The following is a 25,984-nucleotide window of genomic DNA, read 5'->3' as shown; positions in this document are numbered from 1 at the left end:
TAATGGCTGAAAATGCTTCATTCATGGTGGTTATTTACCGGAGGATAGTTCATTTTTTAACGAGCTTAAACGCGGGTGGAAACACTTGCTTGATCTTATGTTTATTTTTTAACGAGCATGAACTATGTGCTAAAACTGCTCGATAATATGGTCTAGTTTTGATTTTTTACCATAAATAGCTTCGTCCTTTCAAAGATAGTACTGTACTTTTAATTGCTTCATCAAACTAGTTAGAAATGAACAACATTTTCTTGGAAATGAGATTAAAACGCTAATATTTTACTTTGAACTACGTAAAAAGCAATTAAAAAGTGTTTTTACCTCTCATTTTACCATTTCATTTGAACTTGGTTTGTTGGAGCTTTGAAGGTGCCTCTTCCCCCTTGATTTTCATCAGCTGATTTCAGGAGATTCTGTGGACGATTCTCGGCGCTGTCTGGACCAGGTAGGAGCTAAACCTGAGCTCTTTCATTTCATGGTTTCCTTTCTGCATTCTGTGCTTCATTCTCTGCTTTCCTGAGCCCCTGGGGTTTGATGGGTTCATTCTGCCATCAACGCACCCTGGGCATATCGAAACCTACGTTGAATGTTGACCAGTATGAAGGCAGTTTGACATTCAACACAGGTGGAACACTGCTGCAGGTGCGTTGGGCGCAGAAAAGGAATTTGTTGCACAGTTTTTGATGAAAATTTTTGCCTGTTTCTCATCAAAATCAGCATCTAACTCCTCTCTTGTTTGTTTTTCAGAGATCTCAGAGCAAAATGACCCTTACATGGTGAGAACGAGAACATGAAGAAGAGGACATGATTGCCCTACATGATCCGGTTACAGTGAACGTGCTGCGGAACTGTGGCTTGCTGAAGTTCTTCCGCATCTCTAGCATGAGACAACAGATCAACCTACTGCAGTATTTGCTCGATGCTTGGGATCCTATCAATCAAGTTTTTCAGATTAGGGGCAAATCTATCCCCTTGACTGCAGTAGACATTTACTTCTTGACTGGCTTGTCGAGGCAGGGTGCCCCCATCTCTTTGTCAGGTTCGGCCCGAGGGAGTGACTCTGTGAGAGATTATGTCCGCCAGTATTGCAGGGAAGGATCTCAGCCGAGTAAAGATGGCAAGATCATCATCCGTGATGTCACTTACAGGTCCCTTAGGTCTATCCTGTTTACTTTTGGTAGGATGGCCGGTAGTGCGTCTCTTCATGTAGCCAACAGATCCTATATGCAACATGCCTTGGAATGCCTTCAACCGAAAATATTCAACTGGTGTGATGCAGTACTTCTTGTGATGAAAAATCAGTTGACCAAGATAAAGGACGGGAGGTTGAAGAACTTTGGGTTCGGTTCTATTTTGACTGCCTTCGCCTTGGAGAAGATACCACTGATGCAGCCGCAGTACATTGCACTCGACTTACCTTCTCCTACTGAACCACGTATGCAGAGATGGGTTGACCATATGTCTAGGCATGCTGGCCAGTCTCAAATTTCGTTTTCTGATACCTTCTTCAGGTGGTTTGATTGTCAGGAGATGACTTATGCCGAGTATCCATATGCTGGCATGGACTTCCGGGGTGATCCGGATTTAGTACTGCCGGATGGTGAGCAGTGGGGCGCTATTGGCAAAATCTTTGACCATATCACTGTTTACTGTTTTTATTTATAATGTCCTTGTGCTTTATTCTATCAAGACTTTAATCAAACTCATGTGTGCATGCAGATGTTGGTCCTATTCGTCCAGTAGTTCGCCTGAGAGTGCCAGCCGCTGCCCCAGCAGGAGAGGCCGCCGGGAGGGTTATCCTTCGTGACCTTGATGTGGCCGAGACTCTCACAGCTGTGCAGGAGCAGGTTGAGAGCCTTACTCTCGGTATTCCAGATGTGAGGATCGACGAGCTACCTTTGCAGTTACAGCGGCATACTACTGGTGTGCCTAGACGATGGACTCGTCTCATACGCATGATCGCACAGGCTGTGACTTGCTATCACGAGCATCACTAGACTAGGGTGCCCCCTAGCATTTTGAGTTTTTGGGTCATGTGACCGATTTTGTCTTGGTTACAGAACATTATAAACCATAAACAACTATATATGTATTTTTGATTTTCGGAGTTTTATTCTGATTGAGTTGTGTGATCCACATGTGTTATTTTTTATAAATGTTGCAAATGTCTATCTAACACATAGTTTGCTAATGAGTCGGTTAATGTGTTTAAGTTTCTGGAAATATGCTGGTATTGAATAAGATCAAATTGTCTTTCCAAAATCTTAACCCTTAGGAACATGCGATAAATAGCTGGGTTTCGGACAGAATATATACCATTGAACTGTAGTATTACGAGCTGTGAGTCTAGCCTGACGATTAGCCGGCATATACCATGAGTGATGGCATCAGAGAGAAGTTCTATCAACGCACTATATTTAGCGATATTGTTTGTTGATTGACCAATACATACACCTCTGAAACTTACTAACTCGCCGCTTGGATAAAAAATGGCCCAGGCTACAGAGGACAGGTTCCGCGAACTATGACTCGCTTCGTTGGCATATCCAACACATGGTTCCAATGGGTTTGAAATCTGCAATAAATGTAGAAAAAGGTGGATTACTCGACCAAAGCAAACATTCTTAGCGAAAACAAAAATATAACAAAATCATATTGGTCACTACTAGGCATAGTAATGCTTGAGGTACAACGAATCCTGTCGTAATCCATCAACTCGTAGGCTCCTTTTGCTAACACCCACTTAACAATGTAGGGGCCCATCCATAAAGAGTTAAATTTACCTGCTCCCAATTTATTGGATTCTTGGTCGTAGAGCAGGACCAAGTCACCTTCCGAGAAGACACAGGGTTTGACATTTTTGTCGAACTGTGCCTTGACTCGTTTCTTATGGGCTTCGTTAGCCAACGCGGCGTCACGACGGGTTTCATCCAACTAGATTAATTCCAAGAAACGAGCTTCTTCTTCTGAAGTTCCAGGGAGGAGATCGATTGCGAGTTTGAGAGACGAGATTTCACACTGGACTGGTAAGACTGCTTCCGGGCCATATACCAGTTGGAAGGGTGTGAACCTGGTCGCATTCCTTACCGACGTTCGGTAAGCCCACAAAGCAGAGTACAGAATTAGGTGCCATCTTCTTTTGTGAACTCCGATCATCCTTTGCAGCATGCGTTTCAGGACCTTGTTGATCGCTTCAACTTGTCCGTTGGCCTGCGGATAATATGGAGTAGAGCTGTCGTGAGATAGCCCTAGTTTGGCAGCTAATTCAACCATCATGTGATTGCGAAAATGTGATCCATGATCTGTGATTATAGCCTGTGGTACGCCGAATCTGGCGACTACATGATTGAAAAAGAAAAGGGCAGCTGTTTCACCAGTATTATCTAATGTAGGCATCGCCTCGGCCCATTTGGTAAAATAGTCCACGGCGACTATAATATACCCATTCCGCCCGGTCGAGGTGGGGTTACATGTCATGAAATCGATGCCCCATTTGGCGAATGGCCCAACAGCAACTATCGGCTGCAAAGGTGCGGGTGGTCTTCTGGTTTTGCTATCAAAAATTTGACAAGCATGGCAACTTCTGACTGCGGTTATGCAATCCTTGAACATGGTTGGCCAGAAGTATCCTGCTCGTAAGATTTTTTGTGCTGTAGCATATCCAGATTGGTGCCCCCCACACGCTCCTGAATGACACTCATTCAGGGCTTTTTCGGCTTCCTCATGGGTGAGGCACCTCCTCAGAACTGTATCAATACCACGACGGTAAAGTGTATCACCGACGATCATGTAGTCTTTTGCTTGGTATCGAATACGTTTTTGTTCAAAGTGAGAGGTATTAGGCCTAAATTTTTGGGTCTAGAGATAAACGATTATATCTCCATACCACTCATCGCTTGCGGATATCAGAAACAAACTTTCATCCACGATTGATTCTTCGGATGTTTCATCGTTGGACGACGATGGGAGATCGCATAATAATTCTGCGAAAACTAGAGCTTTCTTTGACTTGGATTTTACAAATTCCAGTTCAAACTCTTGAAGGATTGCTATCCATTTTGAATATTTGCCCCCCAGCAACTGTCACGACAATATATAAGTCATGGGGTTGCAATCTGACAGAATGGTAGTTTTCCGAAAGAGGACATAGTGTCGAAATCTTTGTATTGCTTGAAACGCTGCAAGCGCTAGTTTTTCAACATAAGAATACTTGCTTTCTGTATCATTTAAGTTCTTACTTAAATAATAAATTGGATGTTCTATTCCATCGACTTCTTGAACTAAAACCATTGCGATGGTCGTATCTGCTGCAGCCAGATACAGGTTAAAGTCTCTTTGATAATCAGGGGCATATATTAATGATGCTTTCATTAGGGAATCTTTTAAAGCATCAAAGGAAGCTTGCGCGACCTGATCCCAGTTAAAGGGTACCCCCTTTTTCAAAAGACGCGTATAACCTTTAGCAAGTTCGGCGTAATTTGGAATGAACCTCTTCAGAAAGTTTGCTTTCCCTTGGAGTTTCTGAATCTGAAGCAAATTCAAAGGTGGAGGCAAATTTATGATTGCCTGGACCTTACAAGGGTCAAGACGAATCCCATCCTTTGAGACTACAAAGCCAAGTAAACGACCAAAATTGATACAAAATACACATTTGTGTGGATTGATTCGTATCTTGTAGTGTCGGCAACGTAGAAATATCGCTCTTAAATGTTGCGGATGATCAGTCCGCTTTCACGAATGAGCCGGAAGGTCGTCAAGATAAGGTTGAACGATGTTTTTGATGTCATGGAAGGCATAATTCATTGCCCTCTGAAACGTCGCCCCTGCGTTCTTTAAACCAAAGGGTAATTTTCGATATGCGAATGTGCCCCACGGACAAATGAATGCAGTCTTTGACTGGTCCTGTGGGCGGATATTTATTTGATTATACCCGGAAAATCCATCAATGAATGAAAATATTTCGCATCCGGCGCATTCATCAATTATCTGGTCAATGAAGGGTGTAGGGTAGTTGTCTTTTGGACAAGCTTGATTTACATCCCTATAATCGACGCACGCTCTAATCGTTCCCTGTTTTTTCATAACTGGGACAATGTTCGATACCCAATCGGTTAGCGGAACCGGGTAGATGAAACCAGCATGCAGGAGTTTTTCGACTTCTGCCTTGATGGCAACGGCTTTCTTGGGGTGCACCTGCCTCAGCCATTGCCGTACCGGTTTAACATCTGGATACATCTTGATTTCATGTTCAACGATACTCAAGTCGATGCCTAGCATTTCACTGTATGACCAGGAAAATACATCTCTGAATTCGCGAAGAAGAGCGTTATATATTTCCAGTTCTGAAGGAGAACAACATTTTCCAACATAAATATTCTCTACAACATCTGTTTTGGTCGAGATATTTATGGCTATAGTCTCTTCAATATTGGACAAGTTTCGCTCGGAATCCACCGTATTTACAGTATTTGATAGAAAATCAATTACTGAAGGATGGTAGAGGTCATTTTGAGTATCTTCTTCGTAGTATGGAAGAAGAGAACGATGGTGGGAATCATTCCATGGCGCTCCTTCAATTACCATAGCTTGGAGGATTCCTTCGTCGGAGTCATGCACTTGCGACCAAGGGTCTGAAGGAGTACCATATTCTCTAGACCTATCCATCCAAATGCTTGACGAGCGTTGATTTGTGTTTGCCTCCCATGCCAGAAACATTGATTGCTATAATATTTCTATTGGGCTTGGGGGCAAAACCATTGCACGATCCATGTCGATATCGTTTTATGAGATCTTTGCGGAAGATATCATATTGTAGGTTCCTATTGACGCTACTTCCACCAAATCAATTGGAGGTGGAAGAGCAAAAGTTCCCATTAGTATAGGATCTTTTAGTAGGCCTACTCCGATATTCTGAAGCGAATGGGGGCTTCCATGGATCATGGGAATGCTTCCTGTAACTTGTGAACCATTGGGGAGGAAGTTTTGTTGGTCGACGATTGTAATCCCCCCTGAAAGGGAAATGCAATCTTTCTAAAATAGGTCGACACAACAGCGGCCATGGCATATATCCACGGTCTTCCTAGTAGGATGTTGTAATCAAGATTCCCATCGATGACTTCAACATCTATTTCTACTATTTTCCCTCCTAGTTCCACTTTCAAGTTATTTAGGATACCGTATGGGGTATATGTCCTTCCGTTGAATGCTTTTAATGTTGTCACAGATCGCGACAAGGTTGGAGATCCTAAAGTTTTCCAACAGCTCATCGATATGATACATGTAGATGCCCCCTCATCAATAATCGTTCGGTGAACATTTTTGTTGAGGGCTTTCACTTGAACAAGGAAAGCTAATTGAGCTGGTAACTGAGGATCGTACCCTTTGTGGTCAAAGGATACAAGATTGGAATCCTTTGGATCAACCCCACCAATGGCTGATAACAAGGCCTGCCTTTGGGATGGATAGTTTTGTAGTACTTCAAGAGTCGACATAGCGGATGGCGATTGGGCCAAATCTTCCACTATGTTATAATTCTGCACCGCTCTAGCACGAGGATTAAATGTAGACTTGTGTACTACTCCCTTTGGCGGTTTTATCGTCAATTCAGGGATGGTGGGTGGTACAACTTCTGTCGAAGTTGTTGTCGAACTACTTGGTTGATCCTTATCCTTGTTGTTTGACAGCTGAGGATTCCCGTAATATTTCTTCCTTGTCGAAATCAAAGCATCATTTTGCTGTTTCGAAATCGACAACATTAGCACTTGAGACGGGGAAGCATTTCCACTATCAACCAGATTTGTTCCTGGATTTGGAAACGGATCAGTTAACACAGCTGAGGTTTTCGAACTCTTAAAGAATCTCTTAAGCTCAGCTTTGTATGGACATTCTCTTGTCCAATGATCCTCGTCACATATCATGCATCCTGTAGAGGGTTTCCTATTTCCAGGAGGGTTTGAAGAAGATTTTTCGGGAGATTGCTCATCCTGTTTCTTCTTCTTCCCTTTCCCTTTCTTCTTGCTTCCTGGTTGTTTGGTTTCTTTGCCTTTATCTGTCGATAAGGCATTTACTTCCGAAGCAAGAGGTTCATCTTTTGCATTTTGACCTGAAACCTTATGGGCCTTTTTAGATGTGGCCCTTGTCGATTTCGTGTCTCTCGTGCCAATCACGCCATCGCCGGCATGAGAGTCATTGTTTGATTTAGGAGAAGGAGGAATCGAGGATTCCGGTCTAGGGGCGTCAGGTATTTTGTCGTAGAGCGTGCTAGACTGAGTGTAAATCAAATCCAGATATTGTGCACGAGCGATCACTTGCTCTTCTGTTACGACTCCCCCCTTTGCCACATCTTCCGTGATGGACGACAGTAATGACTTGATAAACCATTCAGCTAACAGCTGATCGGGAACGTACGTTTTTACCATCCTACGACGACGCCGACACTCATGTATATGATCAGATATGTGAGTGGCTGTTGTCTGTTTAAAGTTGGTAAGAAGTTCTGTTCCCGTTTCATACCTTATCGGTAATTGAAAATGGGTTAAAAATGTTGTGGCTAAGGTACTGAAGTTGTCGAACGAAGCTCTAGGCAATTCAATGTACCATTTTGCCGCCGGACCCGTTAATGTTCTCTGAAAAAGGCGAAGCCTTATCAAATCATCATTTAAAGTGTTTGATGAACACCATAGATGAAATGTCATCACATGATTCGATGGGTCTTCACCCGGATTTCCATTAAATTTAGGAATATCTGATGGAAGTTTGTGCGGAATCGCTGGCCACCAAGGGGCATAAGCAATTGGATCATTTGTTAGCCGGTTTAAATCAGGTAACTCTAAAGTTGCCACGAATGGTAACTCTTGATTCAGGTTAGGTGAAGCATACCCAGGATACGATGGAATCGCCTGAGCAATTGGTCTTTTCATACCGGCATAATGCATTTGATGCTGATATGTTTGGTAAGGTTGGTGGACTTGACCATTGTAAAATGGTTGATTTTGACCGTTTTGAATGTACGACTGTCCACTGTTTGCAAAGATCTGTTGCTCAGCACCTTGGTATACTTGTTGGAATTGTGGTTGTTGGTATTGCACCAGCCACGGTTGTGAAGCCATGTGCTGTTGCCCAATACTAACCGTTTGACCAAGGTGAGGGGTAATTGTACCCGTCTGGGCCTGTGTCGACCCACTAGTAGGCGATTGTGGTTGAGTCGCAGGGTCAATAGGCTATTGCATTACAACCTGAGAAACTTGAGGTTGACACACAACAGGCAGTGCTTGAACTTGCGACACAGTCACAATAGCTGGCGTAGTGGGTATGTTCGACACATGTACGCATTGTTGCATCGAATATACAACCCTTGGTTGTTGGGGTAGTATAGGTACCCAACCACTTGATGTGATTCCAGTATAACCTGAATATTGTTGCGAACCCCCGTATGGATATCCTCCCGGAGGTGGTAATGAAAGGGCGTACTGCCCCCATACGATGGTAATCCAGAACTTAAGGGAATTGTTTGCCCTTGGGAACCGGACTGCCCAAATTGACCTCCAAATGGATCAATTTGTTAATACTCAACATAAGAGTTGCCGGGTATAATTCCGGATGAACAAACAGGAACGGACCAGACTGTCGAAATAGCCCCTAGATGGACTCCTTCTAGCGGTTGTGAGCTAGTCGGGACAGATGGTATGCCGACAAACATTGTCGGAGTGACAGCAGGGAGCTCTGCCGTCGCTGTGTCAGAAGACATAGTCCTAGATGTTGATGGTTGTTCAGACATTTGTAGTCTATCCAAAAGATTACCTAGCGATTCTACAGGAACTTCCGCTGGTGGTAGACTAACTTCTGATGTCGAAGGAAATAGAGTGACCCCAACTCCAAAATGTGTTGGAGTACTTGCTTGCGGATCTTCTACAATTTCCTCTATCGCAATCAAACCAGGTGGAAGGGGAAGACCGTTAGGTCCGTAAAATATTTCTGGTGCCGAAGAGGCAGCGACAGATGTTCGAAAAGTAAGACTCTCTGAACCGGTTATGAATGGAACTGGTTCAGTAACACAAGTGCTTGTTCTCAAACTAGGATCAGTATCACTGTCCTTCTGTGGCTGTCGAACTTCTTCTATTGAGGCAGGGATTCCAGAAATGCTGGGAGTAACTGGAGTCTCTAATGTCGTTGGAACACTTGTTCTAACTGGAGACTTGGATCCAGTTAAACGAGTCCGCTTTGTCCGTACTGGTTTCGCTTCCGGAGAAAAAGACGGTTGACTCGTAAGCCTCCGCGAACGACGGGGTTTCAATTGACTTTCTTCCACGATTGCAGATTACTCGATCAACTAAAATAAAATGGAAAGTATGTTTTCGTGTTAAATGAATTTTAGACGCTTTTGACACAACTTTCTTTTTCAGTTTTAAAGAGTCGAGAAAAAAAAAAGATGACTCTAGTCTCCTTCGATTTTTAATGAGCCTGAAGTGACAAGTGCTCAGATGGACCTTTTCCGTTAAGGAATCTGAAAAGGAACGAAAGGTACTGCTCTGGAGGTCTAGGTAGAGGGAGTGCCAAACCAATCGCAAAACCGCAGAATACTTTTTAGGGTACGGGCGGTCAATCTTCCCAAATGCTGTGTTCAGTGCATTGCGATCAGTAGGGTGGCCGACACGACTTCCTATGGATAAAGGTTTTATGCCTATAGGGGTCTCCCAATATATACTCGACGGTACGTGGGAGCACAAGTCCGTACTGGCACTTATCGCCTCAAAGTGGAGGAATCACCCGACCAACAGTGAGGACAACAGTTACCAGGCTTTACGATGCCGGAATACGTCTCTAGCCTAGACCTCTAGATGTTGTGCGTTAAGTTACAAAGCGTTGTTAAGTTCATTGAATTTATTTTAGTTTGATCTTTCTTATGAAGTTTGCCTTTTGGGTTCACCACGAGATGTAGATGTAATTCCTAAAATGCAGTCTAAAGATGATAAGCAAGCTTTTATCTCTTTTCAGCAATGAAAATCCTAGCTACAAGGGGAAAAGAAAGACACAATCTTTTCTCAAAGAGCAAAGAGCACACTGTAAATGCACTTTTCCTAAATCAAGCCATACAAACTGTCAATATGCAAATGCACTTGTGCATGTATTTGTTTTTCACTTTCTTAATATTGATGCCTAAAAAGAAAGTTGTTGTACAAATTTGAATTCAATTTCAAGTGAAAAACACAAACAAGCTTCTTTTCGAAATCAAAAAGTAAAGACGATTACGACACTTTATGATTTTGAAGTAAACACTTGTTTCGACACTAGAAATTCATAAATTCAAACCAAAGGCAAAAGTAAAAGCGCAATCAACTGTCAACAGCAAATAAACTTTCTCCTAAGATCAATACGACAGTTATGACAGATCTAGATCTAAGGGCGACAGTATGACCAGTTTACTTTTGTAATGGGAAACTGTAAATGACGTAACAAATACACAAAAACAAATACAGTTTCTTTTATACAACTGAGGTGGAATTAAGGCAAAGAAAAGGGGCTTTTAGACAGACAAACACACTGATCACAGGCTGCAAAAATCAGAGGCAAAACTGGAAAAAGTGAGCAAAGAACCTCAGCTAGGCAGGGCTAGGCTGATCAACGCACCTGCTACACAGATAAACTCAATTGCAATGTAGGTAGCCCTCTCGGGAACTACGCTGAAATGCAGAGTCTCTTCACAGAGCCTGCGCTGAAGTAGAAACGAGAATTTTCTCTGGGTTCTGGGTCACGGTTTGCAGTTTAATATATGGTTTTTGGCCGGATAAAAGCAATCAAATGTGCACAATCAGAGGGTTGATTTACAAGAGGTTTGAGAGCTATCACAAAGGGTAATCAGATCATTTGTGAGTCAACTGTTCAGATCATAAACAGGCCCAGTGAATGGACTAGAGTAGCAGATCTCTACTTTGCATTTGTAAATGGCAAATGCAGTTCGATTCGCCACTCCTAAGTTTATGAGATGAAAAATAATAGAAACACAAATAAACTAACTATACACGATCCCCAGCGGAGTCGCCATTTTGTTTTCGGGAAAAGTGTCTATTCAGAACGACCCTATCCCGCAGGGTTGTGACAGAGACCTCAGAAACAAACAAGGAAAACTACTCTTGTATTGTTCTTTATGAACTATAAACGAAGATGATTAAGATGAACCGACCTGTGTCTTGCGCTAGTTGTTCGATCCAATCTATCCTCTCTTTGCCAGCTTCCACCGATCTGCTCCCTCACTTGCCCAGCGTCACCAAGTTCCTGCAAGTTCACAGAAGAGAGAAACTACACAAAGACATAGATTTATGTTCATAAAAAGCTTAGGATCAGATTTAAGCTAAACATACAAATATAGCACACATCAGATATACAAGCATGTAGGAGAAACTCAAGTAGTTTTATTGATAAAAACAAGAAGATCCAGGAGGAGTTACAACCGATGAGTCCCGATCCAGCATCAACCTCCCAGCATAGAATCCCTTCTTCACCTCCAACAAAGCATAAATCACCCAATACTCTGATATCAATCACAAAACCAACAACAATTCTTTGCAATGTACAAAATTCCAGCCTCTGGATCTCTTGGTGAGGGATCCATATATAGATGTATGCAAAGAGGATGAGTCATCCCATGAGTTGATTAGTGGCTTCTCTCTGTCAGTTCTTGCTTCCACTTGGAGACTGAGAGCCTCTTACTAATCACTGGTCGAATTCAGTGAGGCAAGTGTCATTGGAGAAGATTCTGGAAGCTTCCATTGTCTCTCCACCTCGTTGAATGACTCTGCCACTTGTCATTTCCCGCTCAATGCACCCTGGTAGTGCATTCAAGTGTGTTGCAACGCACCTAGCTAGTGTATTTGGGTGCTTTGCAACGCAGCCAACTAGTGGAGCACTTGAAATGATCCTGTTTTGACTAGTTTTGAGCTGTTTCAGGTGGAGAAATTCTGGGAGAAGTTGTAATTTGTTGACCTTGTTTCTTTAGGAGTTGGAACAACATCTTTAGTAACTTAGGATCCCTTGGTTTATGGACATTTCATGCTTATAGCTATAAGGCACAAAAATGTCTATAACAACTATTATAGACAATGGGCGATAACTGCGGCTTGCGGTTAATCCCCATTTTGATGTTCATCTCCATGAAAACCCATAATATATTATTGTCTCATATCCTCTATGCATCTTTAGTGGCCCACAGTGAAGCGTACTTAGCTGCCTCCAGAAGATCCTGCGAAATTGTGGAGAACTAGCTATCCTCAGGCAATTCCCAAGCCACCAGCACTACGGACAGCAGAAGCCATGCATAGTGGAAGGTCTTCCTCTGTTCATGTGCCTCGCGGAAATTCTCCAGGAACTCCTTGCACAAGTACTTGGACCATTTAAATTGGACCCCCTCCACAGACTGCGCGACAAGTGCTATCATTGGCGCGAGTGCCTCATCCGCGCGACACTTTCGCATAAACTTGCCAGCTAGTATCTAGGTGGAAACTCTGACCACTTTTTTGTTGATACTGGAGATTACGTACCCTCTCTTCTTTTTCTCCAGCTTGAACTGTGCCTTCATGGCCTCCGCGAGGGCCAAGTCGTTGCTCTTATGCTCCGAAATATCCACGGGGTCCACCCCCTTACAATAGAATCGGGTAATCATATGAATCAGGTGGTCCATGATGGGGATGGGCTCCTCTAGCCACAAATACCCATCATGCACCAGGAAAAGCAGCTACCTGATGACAAAGATAGTTACTGGGGCATGATGGTAATGCGGCACCCAGAGTAGGTTTAACAACCTTGCTTTCTCAACTCTGCGCAACCACGTGTGCAGCTCCAGCTCTCTGACTCCCACCGCAGTGTTTTTCTTCAGCCTCATGAGCTATGAGGTTGCAAAGTGTGGGAATTTCTAGTGGTCCACGAGATCCCAGTCTTCAAACTTTAGACCCGGCACCTATCCCAAGTGCGCTCCTTCAAAAATGATATCGTGAGGTAGTAGTGGAGTCTGCAGAGAGCTCTTGCTCTCATCTAGGTCCTTACGTACCCTTGCTTTCCCTTTTCGTGGAGGAACATACTCTAGAAACCTGGTTAGAGGGTCCACACCATGGGTTTCTTCCTCCATTTCTTCGTCCTCATCCTCTTCGACCAGGATTTCCTCAAGGTCTTCCTCCTCCTCATCGATTTCCACATTAACCTCTTTCCCCTTTTCTTCCATGGTCAATTTAGTTCGCAGCAGGTTTCTAAGAGACACGCGCATTGGAACCATGGGTTGCTTATATTTCTTGGGTCTCAGCATGTGTGGTGATTTAGGGATTTCTGCGACTATCTCGACACTCTCAGGGGCATCTCCTATTTTCATTACCTGTGCCGCCTATTCAGCATTCATTTCTCTGATATCCATGGCTTCCTCTGGTGTGGTCATATTGTTGTTTCAAAAATCTCTCGACGGCTCAGGTAAGTGCTCAAACAATGCCTTCAAATTCAAAAATTCAAACAAATCTGTGTTTATAGATCTCTGGGTGCACAATAGCTCAATTCTCAAATGGCCAAGTGTTGTTTGCTGGGCAGCCCTTTGCAATTTATAGTGCCTTTTGAATTCGAATTTGACCGTTCCTCCCAAATCTGGTTCATTAATGCTCCCTTGGTAGCAGATTTTCCCAAATCTAGCCCATAAAGCCTGCCACCCACTATATTTGGTCTCAAACCAAGCATCACATCGTGAATAGTGACTATAACGGTAACTTTCTAGCCAACCCGCGCAGCAGCACAGCTACCCTTGCGCTGTCGCGGACCATGTGACAATTCACTCCTGTGCGTAGCCCTGACATCTCACAGCTCCTAAGCAGAGTAGTTTATAGTCCCGCACCTCCTTTAAACTGCCTAGGGTGCTAATACTATTCTTCCTATGGCTAGTCAAGTGGCCAGGCCACCTGTATACGGCTTCAACCGACTATCACTTCTCCTAGGAAGGGTTCACCATTTGACTTCACCAACTGCATCATGCATTTTACCAACTGCATCGCGCCACCATTTATGATCCCCTTAGTAACATATGGTCCAATCCAAGGCATTAAACTGATCAAATCTTGGGGGTAGTCCCCAAATTCGTTAACGTAATCATGTGCATCCTGTTTTATCATTATGATTTTCTTATCAAGAAAGTCCTTCTGTATTCCTTCCTTAAGCTTCTTGACTTCTGCTTCCACCATGGAGCTTTTCCCCCTCATCTGAACTCTTTGATTCATGAGTTCCTGAAGCCTAAGATTACCCTGCTAGATCTCTTCATCAGGGCCAAAGCATTCTTCTTCGAGCCCTTCCAACTACACAATCCCTTCAATCCCTTCTTCCAAGGCTCTGTGAACCATTATATCTAGGGGCACTGCTATGCGCAGACTAGGCATGATATACTCCATCAACATTACAACATTCACTCCATAGGTCAGCCTAGAGTGCATCTGTTCCATCAGTTTCTTGCACGTTCTCCTATAAGCCCATAAGATTGTTGGTACGCACAGGTCCCAATCACTTCACTGTGCATTACATACCTTTTTCAATGCTTCTCACACTTTGTTAAATTCTTCTGCGTGGATAACCTTCTGCATGCTCGTTCTCTGCATAGTTTGTCGTTCCAACTTGAGCAATCGTTCACACATTTCCCCCCCAACACATGCTTATTGACCATATTTCCCAACGTGCAGTTCATTTGTATCCGTGCAGGTTTTTTACCATATGCCTGTACCCACCTGGACATATGCACGCGGACCATCCCGTCCATTGTATTTATCTGCTAATTGCACTATAGGTTTCTCAAACCGTGAGTGCAACATTTTCTACATGCGTGCCAGTATTCAAAGCTTCCTCTATGCGTACCCCACCACCTTACGAGCATAGCGCATAGTACCCAATTTAAGGCCTGGAAACATTGCTTTTCCAGCACCTCCCTTTCAAATTTGTCCAAGAAAGAATCTACCTCACCTAATCCATCATAAGTAGGGAGATCTCTCACTTCTGTGGATATGCAGCACAATGACCTTGTCATCATGTTTCAATTAAGCGTCGTTATGTCGTGTAACCAGTTCTGCCATCGTTCTATCTCCTCATCTGAATCTGAAGTGTAGGAGCTTTCGCACTCCCATGATATTCATCCATCAGCGGTCGGATTTACCTAGTCTTGCTCCCACGTGGTTATCTTGTAGATGTAGTCCAAATCATCGTCGCTTTCATAGTCGTGCACCAGCTCTGTATAGCGCGATCCCTCAGTAGGGTCCAAGGGTATAACTACCCACAGAGAATTCTTCTCAAAAATTATCTTATACTTCTCAGATTAATCACCTCGTTCATGTTAGTGGCCCAATCAATTCCTAAGAGCATGAGGTATGAATTGTTGTCATCAACAATTTCTATCACCTCAAAGTTTGCTAGCATGCTCGCTCCCTCAATATCCACGTGATTCCCTGCAATTGCCCTAGGGGTATTATCTTCTGTTGGTTCGCCATTCGCAGTTGAATAGGAGACCACTACAGCGTAGGCCTCGCCATGCGCTCCCATGTCTGTTTCAGTAGAAAGTTCACATTCGATCCTAAGTCCAGAATTACTTGGTCCATCTCATATTCTCCAATCTACATGGTTAGCCTCATTTCTCTCCCCATCCTTGTCTTATGATTTCCAATCTTTCAGACTACACACGGTTCTTTTGGCGTGGTCCCAGCACATCTGTTAATGAGTTCCTGTAGTCCCTTTACAGCCTTACTATCATGTAGTAGCTTCATGCATGTTTCCAAGAATGTTGTAAGCATAGATGGGTCCATTTCTAGCTTTGATCTATCTTTGCTTCCTGAAGTGGAGGCATCAACGAAGCTCTTCTTTTCTTCCATAAAGGTTTCTCGAGCACGCTCCACATCAAACTCTGCTTCCTTTGTTGGAGCTTTGCGAACCCAAGTTCTATCTTTAGGTTGTTGCCTTTATCATCTCCCATCATAATTCCACTTTGGAGCACAATATTTACATTTAGATCTTCCTCGCGCAGCTCAGACCTCATCATCTGCAAGTTCTGAGTTGGGGGAGGTGGTAGCACTCCCTTGTCGTGTATAATAGCTGTCAGTATAGGACAATCCTCGTCTCATGACCAAACAAGGTACAATACAAACATGATGGGCACGTTGGATTTGTACAATCACCCGCATAATGTCCTGTCCCTCTGCAAGTGTAGCATATCAGCTGTCCACGACCTCTTCCAGGTCCCCCTCCGCCTTGGCCTCATCCGCGCCCCTGAAATCTAGTTCGCGCCATCCCCGCACTCAAGTCTAGGGGCCGCAATTCGGCCTGAACTCTGTAGGTGGGAGTTCTATCCATCATTAACTCATAGCTTCTACAAGTGCACTCATCGTGTCCTACTAACCTACAAAAGTTACAGAACAATTGCTGCGAATTTTATGTATACTTCTATAACAAATGACAGTTGTCCGTAGTGTGTTTCCCTCCTATTTGACAAATCGCACACCACAAAGTAGGCACTGTACTAGGTTCTGCTTGTGCTTCCGGTCTTGACAGCATTGGTCCTCCTCCCGTGAGTTAATTCGAGAACACTGGGCAGTGGTCCTTGTCATGACCCTGACCCTTACATTTAACGCACCATACCTCTTCTCGCACTTCTGGTCGAGTTGTCCTGTCTTGTCTCAGACTCTACATTTCAAGGCATAAGTTTTCTAACTACGTGGATTTGCTGAACTCCCAAGTTAGGATCCTGTATTGGGGTCTAGGGCAGCCTCATTGCGATCTCCAAGGCCTTTGCCTGAGTCATTAACCTCTGTTGTGACAGCGCATTCCTCAAATGTGGTGTTAGCGATGCTACAAACCATTCGCGGTGTTGTCCATCCGTCAAAGCCATATTAGCTTTATGAATTGTGCACTTCAGCCTCTGATCCAACTCCCAAGGAGTCTCACCTAGTAGCATTTAAATCTCTTTGAACTCAATGATTGATTGTGCTTCTGACTTTGGCCTGCTAAATTCCTTATTTAGTGCAGTTTGGATATCCGCCATCCCTGCATTCAGATTTTCATTAGAGTGCTTAATATACCAGGTCAGCGCCCGGTCCTACAGGGTACTAACCAGTGTTGCTTTCTTTATATTGTCATCTGTAACTCCCTGTGCTTCCCCTATGGCTCTTATCACTAACCAAAACTGGTATGGATCCTCATTTCCTACTCCCTTGAACACATAAAACTTTATCGTGCTTGCCATGTTGACTCACGGTGGTGGCGAAGGTTGTAAGGGTGAAGATGGAGGTGAAGGCAGTGAAGTTAGTGGTGGTGTGGGTGGGGGTGCTATGCATGGAATCCTTTGCCTTATCAAATCGATCGCACTTCGTGGAGAGACTTTCGCGAGCTCTTCCTTGTCCCCTCGCGAAGATGAAATTAAAGTGCTATTCTCTTGTCCCTTACTTCCTTCATTTCTATAGGTTTTTCCACTTTGCGTAGCTCCAAACATCAAGGTAATTGCATGACCCTCTTTTCACACAATAGCATTTTAATCCAAGTATTTAGAGACTTTACGTACTTACCTCACAGTCCTTTGAGGAAGCGTCACTCTGCCTCACTATAGCTGACTGAATTATCTACTGTGAACTCAGTAATGAATACTCCTATAATCCGATCGAGCCAGTGATCAACAACGCACATGATCTTAACTTCCGACGCTTCCAATCTGTGCACCAAATCTAGGGTCCACACGATAGGATCATCAAGCTTCCACCTTCCTTGGCTATCTGCTAGCTTCGTAATCCACTCATACAAATCAGTAGGGAAAGATACAAAGAAGATTTCACGGATCTCTGTGTATAGGTAGCAGTCTAACCACTCTTCCTTTGATAGTCATGGATTCCTGTTCTCCTGCACCATGAATTCGTGAATTCTTCTGTCCAACCAACCTTCAATTTCCTTCTTAGTTGGATTCCAATGATAAGACATCATACATCTCTATGCAAATTCCAGTCCTGGTTCAGAGTTAATTAGCCAAACAAATCCCTACACTACTGGCCCTTTCGGCAATAGCCTGCAGAGTGCAGACTGAGGTCTCACCTGATGCAGTATGGGGGGATGCTGGAACCAGGTTTCCATACCCTTGAGATGTCTAAGGGGTCGGTGTAGTCCAACTATGAATAGCTTCACATAGGTTACTTCGCACACTGCCCTGACCTGTGAGGCCTTCGCGATCTGTTATAATCGCCTTCGCGCAACCCTAACCAGTGGCTGGGATGCTTTCGCGCTGCTAAGGTAGCAATCTATGCTAATTCCTCGAGTTACATAGCAGATCTTACTTATCTTCTTATAACTGTTAGTTAACTTTACGTAAATAGATACTTTATCTTATATTCTCTTAGTTAACATAATAATATAATTGCGTGCATATAAACAGTAAAAATGCAATTCATACCCGATATACTCAATGCATAAAACAGGAAAAGATACAAAGAAATGATATGAAACTTCTCTTTATTACTTCTCCAAAGGTTACAGACTTGAATCACCTTGCACACTTAGCTGCAGGGGTCCACACACTCAGCTGCGGACTACTAGGCCTCTGCGCACTCACCTACAGAGCCTTCTCCTACTCTATGACCCAAGACTCGACTCTACACTTAGATAAGACTCAATTCTTCATCCTTCATTCATCAATTGATCTTCTTTTTTACAACTTAGAGCCTCGCTCTATTTATACAATCCCATGGTTGGTAGACCATGGGTGGATCTCTAAAGCTGAAATTACATTTAAGAAAATGAGGGTGAACAACCCTATGAATCATCTACAAGTTCGTGCTCCGCGCCCACAAAATGCAGAGTCTTTACATCGGATTTGGTCAAAATATGGGCTTTAAGCCCCAAAAATTGCCTTAGGGGATCCAATGCCCAACACCTACCAAGCTGGAGAGGGATCTCTCCAGAGAATCACAGCCAAGAGAGCTGGATGGATTATGGTTTTAGGCTAGGTATAAAGTGCAAAGGATGTTTTGATTTTATTTGATTGGGTATTGTTGGATGAGGGTATTAGGTCAAAGAGGCTAGATCAGGGCAAATAAGATATGATTACAGACATTTAAAGGGGAATGGTAGGAAGGAGGTTTAGCACTTAAAAGGTGATTTGGTGAGATGGTTTAAGATTGATGAGGAGTTAGGAAGAGAATAGGAGATGTATTCTTCCTCAACTGAAGAACAAATGGACAAATTATGATAACTTTCCCAAAACAAAGCATGAGAAAACATGTATTTTTCCTATCAGCTTGAAAATTACCATATAACATACATGAAATGGTTTATGAATTTAAAAAACATTCATACAAATGATAACAAATAATAAACAATGCTAAACATCCATACAACATGTATCCCAAAGAAATAGTTGCAACTCATCTATTAAAACTAGCCAAAATCTGATACAATAGTGTCTCTAATCACTAGCACAACATCCAACTGAGTCCAACCCTTTACACTTTGAAATTCATGCAATATATACAATAAGCTCATCTTGGACTAAGGGAGTCGAATTCAACCATCTTCCTAAAGATAGAAATAATTGCATTAAATGGGCACTCCCTGCTAGGAATAGGGACCGAATTTCTGAAAATAGGGGTCAAATATTAACTCGTATCTCTTGAAACATGAAAGATATTACAAAAATGAAGAATTTTTTTGTATATTATCGTTTTCTTAGAGAAACCTCTCTCAGTTTTCATAGATTCATCACCATCTCCTCAAAATAGGTGCCGCAACATCATGACTAAAACAAGAAATCATTTAATGTTTAAATCTGTAAAACTAGGATGTAAAGATCTAGTCAAATATTCCAATCCATGACACTTGTGAAGAACCAGAAAGAGGATTTCGATATTTGGCTCTTTTTTGAAACAAACCTCCTTGGGTTTCTCAAAATTCATTTCCATATGTTAGAAAAGAGCACCAAAACACACTTACTAAAATAGTAAAACAAATTCAAAATGACTGATTGTTTGAACATAAGCCTCAAATATCGCTGCATATCTCGTAGATCATAACACCTGTGCATGACCTAAAGGATGTTTTTGTTCCTTCTTATGTTATTGACAAAAACCTCTTTCACTTTTGTAAAATCAATTTCCATTACTTCAAAAACGTATTTTGAAGTAAAATTGTCCCTGTGTGCAGCAAATGACCTCAAAATAACCATGATATTTTTTTATGATACTTTTGATGATGACCATGACCTTAGGCTTGTGATGAGAGTAGCATATACATTATACATTCATACATTGACTCAATACCCTTTTCCAACGAAGAGATATGTCAAATTTAATTTGAAAATATTATAATTTGACCTAAGACCATAACCAATAGTGAAAAGAGTAATTTTGATCACTGGTGACTGAGATGACTGACAGGAACTAACAGGTATCTCCTCTGGTTCTGGTTCCAAAGAAAAATGGGAAGTTGAGGATATGTGTTGACTACAGAGAGCTAAACAAAGCCACAAAAGAGGACCATTTCCCTCTACCTTTCATTGACCAAGTATTAGATGGTCTGGCAAGAAAGAAGTTCTTCTCTTTCCTAGATGGAATCAGTGGTTACAATCAGATCCAGATCAGCCCAGAGGCCAAGATATAACAAACTTCACCTATCCTTGGGGTAAATTTTCTTATAGGGTCGTTCCTTTTGCATTATGCAATGCCCCTACTACTTTTCAGATGGTAGTCTTGAGCATCTTCACACAGCTAGTCCATGACTCTTTGGAAATTTATATGGATGATTTCACCCCTTATGGGTGTGATTTGCTGGAGGCTCTCTCTAACTTGGCAAAAGTATTTAAAAAATGCATTAAAATGTACATTTTAGTCCTGAGAAGTGTGAGTTCTTGATGACTGAAGGGACTGTTCTAGGTCACTCAATATCCTAGGAAGGACTACAAGTGGACCCAAATAAATTTTATGTTATAAAGAGGGTCACTACTCCTCAGAAGCAGAGGGATGTTAGAAGTTTCTTGGGCTTACTTGGATACTATAGGAGATTCATAAAGTAATTCAACAAATTAGCCTCACCTTTTTTTGGACTATTGGCCAAGGAATCCAAACTTTTATGGTCAAAAAGATGCCAAGAGGCCCTAGAAACCCTAAAGGACAAGTTGATTACTACACCTATACTCTGAGGCCCAATTTGGGCTCATCCTTTCCACATCCATGTTGATTCCTCTAAAAAATCTATAGTATCATCTCTAGGCTAGATAGATGACAAGTTACCTTATTCCATTTACTTCATCAACAAAAATATATCCAAGGCTGAATTGAACTATACTATGACTGAAAAAGAGCTCCTAGTTGTCATCCATTCCTTGAATAAATTTATATATTACATCACTGGTTGCCAGACATTTGTACATACTGACCATGTTGTTATTAAATATTTTATGAACAAGCCTAATGTGAATGCCCAAATTATTATATGGTTGCTTTTCTTACAACAGTTTGATCTAACTATCATTGATAATCCTTGTAGAGAAAATGTAGTTGCGGATTTTTTGTCTAGACTAGCTTTTCCTGTAGGTGAGGAAGGAGTGGTTGATGATCAGCTTCTAGATGAGAATTTATTTGCTATTTCAGTTCTCTTTTCTTGGTTTGCTGACACAAGCAACTACTTAGTGGCTGCACATTTCCCTCCAAATCTATCCTCCAAGGAAAAGAGCAAAATTATGAGAAAAAGTGCACCATTACTTGGATTGGGGGCAATCCCTTCAAGCTAGGCCTAGATCAAATTTTGAGAAGATGTGTCAAGGAGGAGGAATTTTTTAACATCCTTTTGGCCTATCATGATGGGCCTTGTGGAGGTCACTTTGAAACCAAGAGGACATCCTTCAAGGTACTACAAGCTAGATACTACTGGCCCACTCTCCACCAAGATGCAAGAAGATATACCATTCGATGTGACTGGTACCAAAGAATGGGGAAGCCTACACCCAGGGTTGAAATGCCTTTGCAACCTCAAGTGACTCTTGAGCCATTTGGAAAGTGGGCCATGGATTTCATTAGGCCCATTAATCTACCATCAAGGAAGAAAAAGTACATAATTGTGTGCACTGATTACTTGACAAAGTGGGCTGGAACCAAGGATGTCAAGGTAGCAACAAAAGAGAAAGTGATTTAGTTCTTAAGGGAGAATGTGTTTTACAATTTTGGCTACCCTATAGAGCTAGTCACCGATCAGGGCACTGAATTCACCTCACACCTGATTGAGAATATTTTGAGCCAACATAAGATCAAGCACAAGAAGTCAACTGCTTACCATCCTGAAGCCAATGGACAAGAAGAGGTTACCAATAGAGCATTGGAAAGCATTCTCACAATGGTGGTGAGTAGAAACAGGAAATATTTGGTTGACAAACTAATGGAGGCTAGTTGGGCCTATAATACAACTTGGAAGACAACCACTAGCTCCACCTCTTATGATTTGGTCTATGAGAAGAAGGCCTTGCTCTCCATTGAGTTTCACTACAACACTTCGAGAATGGTATCACAGTTGGATTTGGATGTTACAAGGGCATAGCAAGAGAGGTTGCTCTAGCTCAATGAGTTAGATGAATTTAGGATGCAGGCCCTCCTACACATAGAGGTTACTCAAGTACAAATAAATATTTAGCATGAAAAAAACATCAAAGAGTTTTTCAAGAGGGTGATTGGGCTATGCTATATAACTCTAGGTTCAAGGATTTAAAAAGAAAATTGATGACTAGATGGCTAGGCCCTTATGTGATATAAAAGTGCCATGAAAATGGGGTTGTTCAGATAAGAACCATTGATGAAGATGGTATCCCCTTGCCTGTCGATGGGTACAGATTGAAAGCCTACAAAATACCTCTATCAAAGGAAGAGTTTGTCAGTACTATTAGTAAGGAATTGAATGTGATTGGAAATGTCTCAACATCCAACTCACTGAATTCTTTAACATTGTTTTATTTTTGAAAAAAAATGAAAAAAGAGAAAAGACAATAAGGGACCTAGGTGAAAACCTCCATGAGGCACTTAAGGCCAACTTTTGGGTTGAAAACCTCCTTAAGGCAACCCAAGAGTGAAAAAAGGAAAATAAAATATCCCTGGGTGAAAACCTCCCTTGTGGTGCCTAGGGAAGGAATATAGGTTGAAAAACTCCTTTGAGGAGACCTACATGTCTTTAAAAAAATAAGAAGGAAAAAACAAAAATGTTATGGGAGGGACCTCAAACATGCCTAGTAATAAAATTCTATTATTTTTATGGGTTTTCAAGGCAACAAAGGACACCAAGTTCAGAGGGAGGAATCCAAGAAACACCACATTCTTCCTTCATTCACTTCATACCTTCCATGCCCACCATGCTTCCGACATCCATTCTCATCTCTAACCATCAAAAACCAGTTTGCAGGCAATTTTTTGACTTCTCCAAGGTTTCTTGTAGTTACTACAGGAGTTTTCTGTAGTGCTACAGGATGTCCTAAAACTCTACAGGAATGGAATTCTGGTTGAGGAATGATGATGCAAGCCTATTCTAGGTTGAAAGAGGAGACCATTAACCTCACCACATCTCACCCAACACTAACTCATGAAGTTTCCACCCTCTGTATCCATAAAAAAAAAACCACTAAAAAAGGAAGATATATATATATATATATATATATATATATATATATATATATATATATATATATATAAAGAAAACACAAAAAAGTCCAAGGGCCATACCATCAATGGCCTACCTCACCTACCATGCCGTCTCCACCATTTCCACCCATTCCACTCCTACCTCACCACCTGTTGGATTTGTGGGCCCTGACCCAGGTTCAGCATTAGTCAGCCAAACAAATCCCTACACTACTGGCCCTTTTAGCATCAGCCCGCAGAGCACGAACTGAAGTCTCACCCGAAGAAGTATAGGGGGATGTTGGAACCAAGTTTCCGCACCCTGAGATGGTCGTGATGTCGATTTATACCCCCTACCCCTACTTTCGTGCAAGTCGCTAAACCTTAGGGTTTTGTCAGTCTACCCTTTGTTCCGCCCTTCAGTACCTCCGCAAAGGTGTACGGTTGACCTACAAGCATCCCTAACCTATGGTCCAGGTACCTTCGCGTAGCTATGAAAATGTATTGTATAGGTTCCCAAGTTATCTCAATTGTTTTACTTATCTTACTAATCCATCACAGTTAGCACCATGTAAACTAATATCCTTACCTGCATTCAATTAACTGATACAATCACATACATTCAGGCATAAAATAAACATTGTAAATTAAACCCAAAATGCAATATAATCAGATGCATTAACAAGAACTAAATACACGGTAATTGCATAATATTTCTCTTTATTGACATTTTTCAGTTTAATACAGACTCAATATGCCCTGCACACACAACTGCACGGGTCTGTGCACTCAGCTATGGACTTCCACCCTAGGCCTCTGCGCACTCATTTGCAGAGCCTATACCTACGCTAAGACCTGAGAACACTTAGACTTCTCCACTCTACTTCGCTACTTTCTTACTTACTTAACTACTTAGAGCTTACTTACTTAGCTCCTTTTTATACAATCCCGTGGTCCATGAACCATGGATGGATCTTTACAACTGACTATACACTTCACAAAATAAGGGCAGACAACCCTTTATGACTCCTGACACCTTTGCACTCCGCGACCACACAATGCAGAGACTTTACAACTTTATTACAAAATTATCCCAAAACATGGGCTTTTAGCCCCAAAACTACTCATGGGGGAACCCGTTCTCAATAGGCCCCCAACACAAACATGGTGACTCGCCCTCGAGTCACTCTGTGGACGTGGAGATCTTGGTGCGAAGACCTCCCAGCTTGACCTATATGACTGCCACTTCGGTGGTGCACTGCACGACCACCTGCTTCTGCTTCACTTCTTCAACCAACTTCTCTTTCGCTGGTCCTGAACTATCAGCCTGAAGCTTCTGCTGAGTCACTTGCAAATTAGAAAGATTGCCTTCAATGGAGGCCGTGACAGAATAAGATTTTTCAAACCAGGGCTTCAAGCACGCATTTAGCACTACCTCTTTGTACTGCGCTGCATCGACCTATTCCTTCAATGTTTTGGCCTCTTGCAGCTTCACCACTCTCTGTGTGAGAGCAATGGTGCACGCTATACCTTTTACTTCGTCGTAGCACTACTGCAGTTCTCATGCCTCTGTCTCCAGCCGCTATACATTAGGATCCTCCTGCAGACTGGTCAGGACCTTGAACGACTATTCAAACAGCCGTGTGCAGTCTGCTACTTCACTGTCTACTACCACTATCACCTCTGTGACAGCAGTTGCACATTGCTCGTTTACTTCTGGTGGAGTTGAAGGCTAGACCTTCAACTATAAATCTACAATCTGTAGGTTTAGCTCCACCTAAACCTTAGGCAACTTTGTACGAGTGTCACACACACCTGTAGCAAGCTTCTAGACTTGTTCATCTGCCTCCACATCCTCAGGAATGGCAAATTTAGGGACCATTATGCAAGTTTCCCTCACGGCCTTAAGCAGGTGCATATTTTTGTTAGTAAATTCCATGATGGAAGTGAGGGTAGTGTCTTGCTGCAGGGCCATCTCTACATTATTAATCTTCTTCTCATTGATTACCTGCAAAGTACGCTATTCATGAGCCCTTAGCTCTGGGATCACTCCATATTGTAGTGGGTGGAGTGCCTCGCCAGGAAGCGCTACCAAGTTCAACCCCACTCCCTTGAGGGCATTGACAGCAGGCCTGTAGCTTCGTTTTCTGTGGTCAGTGCTCCATCCGGTAGCATTATCGCTCGGGAGTCCTTTTCACACAGCATCTCGACAGCTTTTGAAATACCAATAACGAGGCTAGTGGACACCGTGCTAGCTTGTTATGCGTAGATCTACAGCTCATGAAGACACGTCTAGATGCCCCCCAATAGTTCTTGTTGCTGCTGCTCAAACTGTTGCAGTACCTCCGTGGTGACATCCC

Source organism: Pinus tabuliformis, chromosome 6 (assembly GCF_031772625.1).
Source record: "Pinus tabuliformis cultivar Carrire ecotype Pingquan chromosome 6, CPIR1, whole genome shotgun sequence".
Classification (NCBI taxonomy): Eukaryota; Viridiplantae; Streptophyta; class Pinopsida; order Pinales; family Pinaceae; genus Pinus; species Pinus tabuliformis.
Note: the sequence above shows the minus strand (reverse complement) of the source record.